General features: G+C 48.3%; 1 protein-coding gene across 2 annotated transcripts in view; it reads right to left on the minus strand.

The window, feature by feature from the left end:
* Nucleotides 1-12,709, minus strand: part of RNF43 (ring finger protein 43) — a 65,949-nt gene that overhangs the window by 16,902 nt on the left and 36,338 nt on the right. The gene's annotated exons all lie outside the window — the stretch shown is intronic.

A 12,709-nucleotide genomic window follows, 5' to 3' on the forward strand; every position in this document is an offset into this window, starting at 1 on the left:
GGCCTGGCAGGCCTCCTGGTGCCGCAATAGAGGAGGCTTCCTATCAGACGGTCTCATAGCAAGCTAGGAGCCCCCAGTTGTCGTTTCAGGGGCACCAGGACCAACGATGCATGGAGGTGGGGGCAGACAGGAGTGAGGGCTGTCCAAAACGCGCACCGAAGTGAAGAGCCTGTGGCAAAGCTGCTCCAGCCACCCTCAAGCCCTGCTTTTCCAAACCAGTCAGCTGCAGAGGGCTCTCCTGGCCCTAGCCTCTCCCACCTCCTAATTCTGCTCCAAGACCCCAGGTGCAGAGCCACTCTCACTGCACTCAGAATCTCGCCTTCCCCGCTTGCTCTCCAAGGGCAGTGCTGGGCGCCGCTGGTGCCTCCTGTCCCCTTGGCAGCTGTTGCCATGGAGATGCCCATCGCTCCTATGGCCTGAGTCTTCTCACTGGGTGCTATCTTGCTCCCCTAAGCATCCCCCTGTGCCTACCCTGGGAGCAAGCAGGCTGCTGATAGGGAGAAGAACTGTTTGGGGATAAGGTTTGGCTAAGAGTTAAGCCTCGAGTAGCACAATTCCTAGGAGCTCATCCTGTGCCCTGGAAGGATAGATAGGAGGATGCAGCCTGCTCTGCCCACCTGCTCTGAGGGTATGGCAGGTCCAGCCAAGACCTGGGGCCTCCAGCCTGGCTGGTGCAGAGCAGTGACTCAGGGGAAGCAGGCCAACAGGCCTAACAGAGACTACAGGTCCCCGTGCCAAGGGGATGAGACTGCCCTTCTGCACACTCTCTTCTTCTTCAGGGTGACTTTTTTTTTGGCCACACCTCACAGCATGCAGGGCTTTTCTGAAGGCTCAGCCACTTGCAATGCAGGAGACACAGGAGACTCAGGTTCAATCCCTGGGTCAGGAAGATTCCCTGGAGGAGGGCAGGGCAACCCACTCCAGTATTCTTGCCTGGAGAATCCCATGAACTGAGGAGCCTGGTGGGCTATAGTCCATGGGGTCACAAAGAGTCAGACACGACTGAGCAACTTCACTTTCATGTTTCACTTTCATGCGCTGGAGAAGGAAATGGCAACCCACTCCAGTGTTCTTGCCTGGAGAACCCCAGGGACAGGGGAGCCTGGTGGGCTGGCGTCTATGGGGTCACACAGAGTCAGACACGACTGAAGCGACTGAGCAAGTACACATGGCATGCACGTTGGATCTTAGTTCCTCAACCAGTGATTGAACTTGCTACCTCTGCATTGGAAGCATGGAGTCTTAACCAAACTTCCCTATACTGCCAGGGAAGTCCCTCCTTCAGGGTGATTCTAATACCCACTCAAACCTAATTTTCCCAGAGTACTGTGAGAGCAAAACATAAGTCTATGGGCCAGGGATTCCCATATGGCAGAAACCCAACGTATCCTGGCAAGAATGGGACTTCCTACTAGGGAGTTGCCCATGATTCCCTGGTTCCTGCTGTTGAAGTCTAAAGGACTTCCAGGAAGAACCAGAGAGAATTTGGTCAGAGGAACCAGAACAATTTTGAATTTATGAAGATGTTTATGAACATGATAATGCCAATGCTGGATTTAAAAGCACAATCACTTTTTGAAAGCACTTTTGGGCTGTTTTCTCATACTGTGTCACTGCAGCCCCTTGAACATAGTAGGTTCTCAATAAGTATGCACTAGCTCACTTTGAATTGTATCCCTGTGAATAAAAATCTCTGAGCAGGGGGTGTTGAGAGAGGAGTGAGTTCCATTCTTGCTGCCAGAAATTAAGGACTATCAGGCCAGTGGTGATCAAGATTTAGTGTGAGAGAAAGTTTCTATATCCCCCAGCCCCCGGAAGTGGTGTGTGGCATAAAGTTGGGGGCTGTAGTGAAGTTTGTAGCCCCATCTCAACAAGCTCTACAAGTCTGTCCATCTGCTCATTCATTTCTTCATTTTACCAACACCGAAGGCCTTCCTGGGGCCAGGCACTGTTCAATGAGTGGAGGAGTCAACAAGGAATACGGTAGGCTCTTTGCCTCAAAGAAGCTCAGCATACAAGAGTGCAAACGCATTGTATTGTGCTGTCCTGATGCAGGTTCCTTCAGGGGCCCACTGGAGGGCCTGGGGAGGGGGACCTCCAATCCCACGGGGAGGTCAGAGCGACTTGTGCTCCTTTGGGGACTTAAATGATGTGTGTTCACCCAGGGGACCCACAACAAACGGGAGGTCAGCTTCCTGGCAGAGGAAGCAGCCTGTGCTGAGGGTTGGGAGGGACCGCAAACCGAAGAAACCCATGGACTCAGGAGCCTGACAGGCTACAGTCCACGGGGCCGCAAAGAGCTGGACAAGACTGAAGCAACTGAGCAAGCATGCACGTAGGATCTTACCTACGATGTAGGCCGTACGTATAGTCCAACTTTCTCCAGATAACTCCAAGATGCTTCTCCCTGACCAGAGGGTCAAGGGGGACGGAGAAAGTCACTTTGGAGAGGAGCAGTCTTTAGAGAAGGATTTGTGAAGATGTAACCACCACACTGCCCCCAGGTCTTCTTGCAGGGGTGGGAACCAACATGTACTTGCCTACAGTGCTCAACAGAGGGTGCTGAGATGGAGGGGAAAATAGGGTGCAGCGTCACCAGACTTCCCTGGTCCTGAACTAACAACCACAGAAGAAGGACATGGAGGAAATTAACCATTAGTAACTGCTTTTGGCATGCCAGAGCCTGCAGATATTATCTCACTACCAGGTAGGTGTGCTCATCCCCACTGAGAGGAAGAAGCTTGAGGCTCAGAGAAATCAAGGTCACACAAGGTTAGAACCTGGCTCCACCCTCTGGAGTCATGTAACTCTAATTGTCAATCTAGATTGTCAACGCCATAGTCAATCTAATGATGAGGATGATGATGAGAGTTCACATGGATTGAGTAAATATGGTGGACCAGTGTCCTAACCACTTTTGTGTATTCTTTTTATCCTCTTAACAACCCTATAATCATCTCCATTTTAAAAATGAAACTGAGGCACAGAACAGTTAAGGAACATGCCCAGGATTACACAGCTGAGAGCAGATCATTAGAGGGATAGAAAGAAGTAAGATGAAGTTAAAAAAAAAAAAAAAAAAACAATCCGTTTGACTTTGAAAACATGGTACCTTCCCCTAACTCATAAGCAAGAAAACCTGGCTTTCTAATTATACATTCCTAAAGCATACGACCCAAACACAAGTCCCTGAAACGCTGGTGGTGACTTCCAGGAATATTCCAGGCTCTCTTTTAGTGAAGAGTGCTCCATGGTCCCCCCGGGTGACCCCAGCCAAACCCTCAACTTTGGTTTCCACACTGAGGTGGTTAATTACATTAGGGCAGCCCAGACCTCTCTTGAGTTCCAGACCCTCAGGAGGGGCCTGGACATTTCTGCCTGAAGAACCTTAAATGAGACACCTCAAACTCAGCATCAAACTAATCATTTTATGCCTCAAAACTGCCCCTCCAGTGTTCCATTTTTGAGGGACTGGAACCACCATCCACCTATTACTCAGACGACTTCCTAGTCTCCTCTGAGCACCTTCACCTCCTACCACCACCTCCAACAACTGATCACCAAATTCTTTTCTTAATATTTACTTATTGGGCTGTGTCAGGACTTAGTTGCAGGACTTAGTCTCTTCACTGGGGCACATGGGCTCCAGAGTGTGCGGGCTTAGCTGCTCCAAGGCATGGGGATCTTAGTTCCCAGACCAGGGATTGAACCTGTGCCCTGTGTTGCAAGGCAGATTCTTAACCTCTGGACCACCAAGGAAGTCCCCAATCATCAAATTCTAGCAATTCTATCTCCTAAACATTTCTATTCTTTGTCCTCTTTCTGACATTCCCATACTAACTCTAACACAAGCCACCATCCGATTTACTGAAATAACCACTTAACTGGGGTCAACCCACCCGGCTTAGTTCCCTATACTGAAGCCAAAGTGGTCTAATGTGGGCATCTCTCTTCCCTTCTGGGCTTCCCTGACACCTCAGTTGGTAAAGAACCTACCTACAATGCAGAAGACCCTGGTTTGATTCCTGGGTTAGGAAGATCCCCTGGAGAAGGGAAAGGCTACCCACTCCAATATTCTTGGGCTTCCCTTGTGGCTCAGCTGGTAAAGAATCTGCCCACAATGCCGGAGACCTGGGTTCGATCCCTGGGTTGGGAAGATCCCCTGGAGAAGGGAAAGGCTACCCACTCCAGTATTCTTGCCTAGAGAATTCCATGGACTGTATAGTCCATGGGGTCGCAAAAAGTCAGACATGACTGAGCGACTTTCACTTTCACTCACTCTTCCTCTCTAGGAGCTGAAAAGGCTCCTCATATCTCTTAGAATAAAGGCTGCACTTTTAAACATGGCTTAAAAGGCTCTGCCCACTCCAGGTCAAGCCTTCATGCCTCCTCATGGCTTACCACCCCTCCAACACCTCTCCCCGCTGGCAGCCCATGCTCCAGAAAGAACCTGTTTCATGTCTTCAAAACCTTTGGTGTTGCTGCTCTGTCAGGGTAGGTTGGAGACCCTCCTCAGGGCCTTTGTGTGTGTGCTAAGTTGCTTCAGTGGTGTCCAACTCTTTGTGACCCTACGGACTGTAGCCCGCCAGGCTCCTCTGTCCATAGGCCCTTAGAGCACTGTAATTCCCCAGGCCTAGACTTACCCTGGCCTGCCAATGCAGGAGACGCTGGTTCTATATCGGGGTGGGGATGATCCCTTGCAGGAGAGCATGGCAACCCACTCCAGTATTCTCGCCTGGAGAATCCCATGGACAGAGGAGCCGGGCGGGCTATAGTCCATGGGGTCACAAAGAGTCAGACACGACTGAAGTGACTTAGCACACACACAGACTTACCCCAAGGTATTTTAGTTATCAACTTACTTCCCTCCCTCCCTCCCGCAGCCTGTGATAGACCTCCACTGCCCCTCCAGTGCCTGCTACATAGGTTTTATTTATTTCTTTTCAAAAAGTATTTATTTGGCTGCACCGGATCTTAGTTTTGGCATTCGGGATCTTTTCATTATGGCACGTGGGATCTAGTTCCCTGACCAGGGATCAAACCCAGGTCCCCTGTATTGGGAGCTCAGAGTCTTAGCCAGTGGACCAGCAGGGAAGTCCCTGCTACATAGGTTTTAAAATTAAATACTGAATGCCTACAACCACATAACTGATAGTTACCTATGAAGACAGCACGAATTACCAAAATCCTGATAACCATGGCTTTGGGAGAGGAATTAGAGAGGAGATGGAGAAGAGACTTTGGTGTTTTGCTGAGTACTTCAATCATAGGACAATGTACAAAAGATATTAATTTGAGTTTTATTTTGTGTTGTTGTGGAAGAATAAAAAAGAACAAGAGCTATTTATATATTGCTCCTGTCTTTTCCCTCCTCTCATTCCAAGAAGAGAGGCTTGCATTCTCTTTCCTTGCCTTGGGGGGCATTTACCAAAAGCAAAAGTTGCTAAAGGTCTCTCCTCCTGACTTTGGTGAAAGACTGAAGTCACTGAGGACATGGGAGTGTCCTGAGGACATGGGAGTGTCCTGAGGGCAGAAAGGAGTCTGTCTGCAGAGCTGGGTGGGCGTAGCGGGTAGTCAGAGTCCCCAGAATCTGGAGGATGGGGAAGGGGCCTGGACAGTGCCACGTGGTGGGAATCTACAGCCTGTGCCCCAGAAGGAGGGACCCCGGAGGCTGGATCCTGGCAAAGATGCTGTGCCCACCTGGACTCCAAGGGAACACTTGTGCTCAGACAGTGGTCACGTTGGTGGCGACCAGTGTGGACAAGTAAAAAGTATTAGTTTTCTCAGTTTTGGCTGCTCTGTGAGGAGGATGCTCAGTCGCTTCAGTCATGTCTGACTCTTTGGGACCGCATGGACCCAGTCCCCCAGGCTCCTCTGTCCATGGGATTTTCCAGGCAAGGATACTGGAGAGGGTTGACATGCCCATCTCCAGGGAAACTTCCTGACCCAGGGATCGAACCTGGGTCTCCTGCAAAGTGGGATAGGACCTTTAAGTCAGGAATTCCATTTTAAAAAAATAAAGTACCATGGTATTTCTTGCATAGTCATATCTGTGGCATGAAAATCATGCTGACTGTGCTTCTGTGTGGAGTCTTTTACAATGAGAGTTTCTCAAGTACGTATTCTCAGTTTAAAAACAAAAGCCAAGAAAAGGTCATTCAATTCCTAGCAAGGCAGGATTGGTCTCCCTGGGGTGTAACACAGAGACTGTTTTTACCCCCTCCTCCAGGGAATTTTCAGCTGGGAAGAGGGCTCCTAAGACGAAAGCAGATCTAAATGCATCCACTTCCTTGGGAAGCAATGTCTCCTAATAATGCAGATGTAAACATGATTTCCACATCGGCCACCCGTCCTGTCAGTGATATCAGGAGAGAACCAAGAGAAATGGGCTTGCAGGACCTGGAGATGGTGTGGCTGGGGAGGGCTCCTAGAAACCAAGCCAGCTTAAGAACTACTTGCATCTTGCTGAAAGGCCAGGAGACCCAATGCCCAATTCCAGACACTGCTATGAGGAGAGAAGCAAATTACAAGGACTTCTTCCATAGGATCCAGGCCACTCCGGCTGAGAACTCAACTCTGCACACACATTTTGAACACCGATGTAAAGGTGCAGGTCTTTGCTGGTGTGTGCTGCATTTCATGCTCTGGTCTGTATGTTTCTGCCCTCCTCCTTCAACTTATTTGTTCTGATTTTTCCATTCCCTTCCCAGCCTTTAGGTTCATTTTCTGACTCCATCATTTAGCTGTGTGACCTGGGACAGGTTGTCACTTAGCTTTCTTGAACTTCCTATTCTTCATGTTCAGAATGGAATAAAAAATGCCTCCTGATTATCATGAAGTCTGGAGAAAATGGCCCTAAGTGCCTAGCATGGAGCCTCCCGACACTAAGTGCTCATTACTATTTTGAAAAATATTTATTTGTATGTATTGATTTATTTGGCCGCACCACGTATTAGTTGCAGCCTGTGGGATCTATAGTTGAAGTATACGAACTCTTAGTTGTGGCATGCGGGGTTTAGCTCCCCTGTATTGCAAGGACTAAGTCTTAGCCCCTGGATTATCAGGCTTGTCCCAATAAGTGCTCATTAAATGGTCACTATTTTTATTGACACCGTTGCATCCACAATAGTAAAATGCCTTCTTATTCTCGGAAGGGACAAAGCCCATCCTGACAGCTTCTCCCTCGGCGGTCGTCACAGCACCTCTGAATGCCAGCGCTCCCCTCAGCCCAGTCTGGGACAGCTCATTATCCACGGTCACTTCCCTCCTGGGCTCAGCCCTCCAACCCCACTGAACAAGCTCTTCCAGTTCTCAGCCCGCCTCCTTCCCGTGTGATCTCATTACCTCCTCACAAAGGGCATTCCAGGGCTCAACTGAGCCCCGAACTTAACTCGGGTCTTATTTAATCCATGGCATCTCCTCCTCTCGGGGTGTGTGCTCTTGCAAGCAGTTCTCTGCTGTCTCCTATTTCCCAGCCGCCCTCGTCCCCGCCCAGCTCAGCCGCAATAATCTCTTATTCTCTGAGTCGACTCACAGACCTTCACCCAGGCCTTGGACGGGTAACTTTACTGCCTGCTACAATTTTGCCTTTGTAATCGGGAACATTGGCCAGGCATCAAAGGCACCTTCTCCCCATTTCCTCTTCTCAGATTTTATAATGATCCTCTCCCGTGCAACCTCCATTACCTGAACTTGGAACTACCTGACTTTTATCTCCGGCGACAGGAGCCAGGAGCATCGTAAAGTCACGCCCCTGGAGCTGGGCGTTGGGAAAAGCAGACTGGCCTGGAGTTGCTGCTGCTGCTGTAGTCTCTGAGGGCCAGTGTGGGCATCTTGCCCGTTATTTAAAGAGGCCGATGCTCACCTCTACAGGGTAGATCCTAATGGCAATTGTTTAGGATTTGGAAACTTCTAGACTGCATTTCCATCCATCCTTAGACTGCATCTCTGCCTCTTTGGGGTGGCTGAGTTTCCTAATCAGTTAAGTTGGGAGGCTGGAGGATTGTCAAGAGGAGTTTCCTTTTATCTATTTGTTAAAATGCTTTTACAAGGAAAATGTATTCCGGCTTGATGGTGTGATTTCTTTTTTAAAGGTACGAAAGAAAATAATGTTGGTGGGAGGAGAGAAACAGAAGCATACCCTTGATGGAAAGGGACTAGCAGAGACAGGATGGATGATAGAAGCCTCCAGTATCTCTTGCTTGATCCAGAGAACACTTCCTGGGGACAGGGGTGCTGGTGAGTAAGAGGGCTGATAAGAGAAGAGATGAAAGGACCCGCCAGCTTCCAGCAGAAGGCGGGGGCAGTCTGAGGTGAGGAGCTGAGCTCGCCGAGGGTCCAGTCTGGGACTTTGCATCTGGAAGCTCTTAGTGGGCTTCCCACTAAGTGGGTGGCTCAGATGGTAAAGAATTCACCTGCAATGCAGGAGACCCGGGCTTGATCCCTGGGTCAGGAAGATCCGCTGGGGAAGAGGATGGCTACCCACTCCAGTAGTCTTGCCTGGAGAATTCCATGAACAGAGGAGTCTGGCGGGCACCGAATCAATGGACCTGAGTTTGAGCAAACTCTGGGAGATAGTGAAGGACAGGGAGGCCTGGTGTGCTGCAGTCCATGCAAGAGTCGGACACGACAGCACAGCAAGAACAACAGGCCCTTCGTATTTGGCGAAAGAATGAATAAAACTCAATTTGAATCCAGTTGCCATACAGTTTATAAAAGAGATGTGAATTGCTAACAGTTGAGCCTGGTTCAGACCTGTAAGGTACCTTTAAAACTTGCTTTACACAGACAAGGAATGTGAGCTTCATGCTACAGACGGCCATGGTTACATAAGGGGGTTACAGGAGGCTAAGTCTCCTAAATTCAACCCCAGTTCCCTGAATATTATACCAGTCCGCCTCCAGGTCTATGTGTTGGGAAGTATTCTGGGTGGTATACCAAACATCAGCTGAGTACTAGAAGGCCTGGACAGAAGGCTTCAGGATCTACATTTCTAGAATTTTCCAACTTGAATCATTCTTAACAACGAGACAGGAGTTGTCTGCTCCTTTTCCCTCTGGGCCCAGGCTCTCTCTGCCCAGCAGTCTCAGCTTCCTTCTTCCCCTCTAGGGCTTATCTCATCTCTCCTAGCCACAACAAGGCAGTCAGACCCAGACGCTGCTCAGAGATGCTTTCCCAATGAATCGTCCATGTTTGTCTAGGATGAGAAAGGTGTGTCCTGAAATTAGAGGTCACACAAGCTCAGACCTAGATAATGGACATTCAGGCAGACTACCACCTCTCTCACTATCTCCTCCCACATTAGTCTTCATTCTTCAAGTAAAAAAGTTACCTCAGAAAAAAAGAAAAAATAAATAAATAAATAAAATAAAATAAAAGTTACCTCTCCTTGTCTCAGATCGTGTCCAACTCCATGATGTGACTGGACTCCTTTACCCTACGATGGTCCTATGGTGGGCCTTTCCCGACCCCATCCTCTGCCTGGCATCCTTGTGGTTCACAGGGTCATGCATGCTCACGCTCAGTCACTCAGTCATGTCCCACTTTGGCAACCCCATGGACTGTAGTCTACCAGGCTCCTCTGTCCATGGAATTTTCCAGGCAAGAATACAGGAGTGGATAGCTATTCCCTTCTCCACGTGATCTCCCCAACCCAGGGATCAAACCTGCATCTCTTGCATGAGCAGGCAGATTCTTTACCACTGCATCACCTGAAAAGCCAAGGTCATCACCACCTATCTGTAATTTCTTTTAATAAAATACATATAAGGAGGAAGTATAATATTAAGTATTACTCTATCTTTCTGGAATTTTATTTTATTTTTTTTTCTTTCTGGAATTTTAAAATGACACATGCACACATTTTTAAAAGTTACACATATTAAATAGATACAAACTGTAATTTCTTTTTTAAAAAATCTATTTACTTATTTTGACTGCACCAAGTCTTAGTTGTGGCATGTGGGACCTAGTTTCCTGATCAGGGATCGAACCCAGGTCCCCTAAATTGGGAGTACACAGTCTTAGCCACTGGACCACCAGGGAAATCCCCAAGCTGTAATTTCTAAAATATATCTTACAAATTAAGCAGGAAGGAAGAAGAAAGGGTAGAGAAAGAAGAGAACTGACTATCTGGGTTGATTTTGAAATAAACTGGTATCAGAGAAGAAACCTTATTTGGTGGAAATCAGAAAAGGAGAAAAATCACAACCACCAAAAGATAGAGGTTTTAGTTTTTGGTTTTTTTTTTAAACTTTTGGCTGCACCCCATGACATGAGGGACTTAGTTCCCTGATCAGGGATCAAACCCATGCCCCCTGCACTGGACGGTGGAGTCTTAACCCCTGGACCACCAGGGAAGCCCCTCAAGAGGTAGATTTTTTTGTCCATTACATTCCCATAGAGAACCAGGGTTTGTCCTGACTCAGTCCAGAAGGACCTCTAGTTATAGGGGCACCAAGAAGCTATGCATGATGTTAGGAGCAAAAGAGAGGGAGGAGCCCATCAAATATCATTTTAGTTACATCAATGTGTTTTGGAAGGAAGGCTGGGAAATAGAATACTAAGGCTCTGAGGCCAACAAATGTCAAGACCTTAGAAGACACCTCAGTCATGTGGTTTGGAGTCTCTCCCCACAGCAGGTGAGGAATTCACCTGGCCTCAAATGCTAACAATCCTACCAAGAGATCTGACATGTCAGCTGCATTTTGCTGCTCAGCTAGTGACCACTGTCGTGGGAGATTTTGACACCCACATTGACCTCCATCCTATAGGAGGTACCCGAGACCCCTCATTTAGCCAGGTCTTGTTCAAAGAGGTCCCCTGCAGGAAGGCTGAGGTCTGGACACGGGTGGCAGCATCACAAGGGTTTAATACCTGTTCCGCATATTTCCAAGATAAGGGTCTAAAGAGGCTTTGGACAGGGCCCTTCCCAGGCCCGGCCTTCACTCTTCCCACACGTGAAAGTTCACTGAACTCTCCACTTAACCCAATGTGCTGCAAACAACCTTGACACAGTCTGCTTTATTATTTTGTTTTTCTGTTCTAGCCAAATGCATGCCAGAGATGGTAGGAATTTAGAAACCTGCTGGAAGCAGGCAGTGTTTGTTTTTAAGTAATTATTTAGATTCAGATTTTAATGCTGCAAAGGCCAAAGACTAAAACCAAACAGTCCCTGTGGGGGAAAAAAAAAAAGAAAAAGACCAAAGAAATGAAATTTGAGGAAGTCAGATTATTCATTTAAATATGCCATCGGTATATGAGGACTATCAGCAGGGCTACTCAAGCATTGCTAAGTTCAGTGATTTCAGTGTGTGTGTGAAACGGCCACATAAATCTGGCTGTTTCACACACACTTCACGTGTTTTTCTGCTCAGATGTTGTAGGGATTTCCAGCTGCCCTGCAAACTCTGCTTCATGCTGCTGTCTTCCACGACTGGCTTGGAGGCCCTCTGAGGGCAGATATTGTATTCAGTACTATATTGTTCCAATACTTTGGCTACCTGATATGAAGAGCTGACTCACTGGAAAAGGTCCTGATGCTGGGAAAGATTGAGGGCAGGAGGAGAAGGGGGCCACAGAGGATGAGATGGTTGGATGGCATCATTGACTCAACAGATTCACGTTTGAGCAAACCCCGGGAAATAGTGAAGGGCAGGGAGGCCTGGTGTGCTGCAGTCCCTGGGGTGGCAAGGAGTCGGACACGACTGAGTGACTCAACAACAAATTGTATTCACATGGGCCAGGTCAACCAAATCTGTGCCCAGGTTGTTTCCTTGTTGTTGTTGTTTGTTTTCTTGGTTTTTTTTTTTTTTTTTAAGTCTTTATTGAATCTGTCACAATACTGCTTCTCTTTTGGTTTTTTGGCCAAGAGGCAGGTGGGATCTTAGCTCTCAGACCAGGGACTGAACAACCCTTGTGTAGGAAGGCAGTGGGCCCCCAGGGAGGTCCCTCTGCCCAGGTTTTAACGGTCACACTGTGAGTGGGGATGAGGTGAAGCTAGGGAGTATGCTTGCCTGATCCCAATCCCCAGATCCTGGGCAGTCACAGACTGTTCCATTTACACTGCAAAGTGGAAAAAAATATGGATCATGGGCCAGTGCTTCAATAAAGAAACAACAAAGGAAATACAGGGGCAGCTGCCTTGAGAAATTACATCAGGAGGATGAGGAGGACACAGTGGTTCAGGCCACAGCCAACACAGATGCCCAGAGTCTCTCCTCGAAAGCCACTGGGGTTTGAGATTGGGCCAAAGAGGCTTCTGTTCAGAAGAGGCAGCAGCCAGGGGAGGCTTGTGTTGGAGACAGCCCAAGGGCTCCAGCCTGACTGCTGACAGTCCTTTGACCACAGCTCTGAACCCCCGTCCACGGGGTGGCCCTGGGGAAGAGGCCTGCTCTGGGGGGGACTGTTTAATGATTTTCCAGCAAAGAACAAGGCAAACAGACTGCTGGCGGCTGCCTGGATGCAGTGGGAGAGTCGATTTTTATTCCCACCCACAGTGCAGCCTTCTAGGCAGGGGATAAAAGAAAAAGTGAGAGAGGGTATCATGAGAGCCTAGGAGAGACTACCATTCTGGGCTCGGCATTTCACTGGGTCTCTATGGATAGAGCCTGGGCATCTTGGCATTGGTGCCAGTTAGTATTTCCATCCTCTGAATACTTAAGTAATTCCTAATAGCATCTCTTGAGCTCCTAGGAACTATAAAGTAAGA

Source organism: Dama dama, chromosome 5 (assembly GCF_033118175.1).
Source record: "Dama dama isolate Ldn47 chromosome 5, ASM3311817v1, whole genome shotgun sequence".
In the NCBI taxonomy this organism is placed as follows: domain Eukaryota; kingdom Metazoa; phylum Chordata; class Mammalia; order Artiodactyla; family Cervidae; genus Dama; species Dama dama.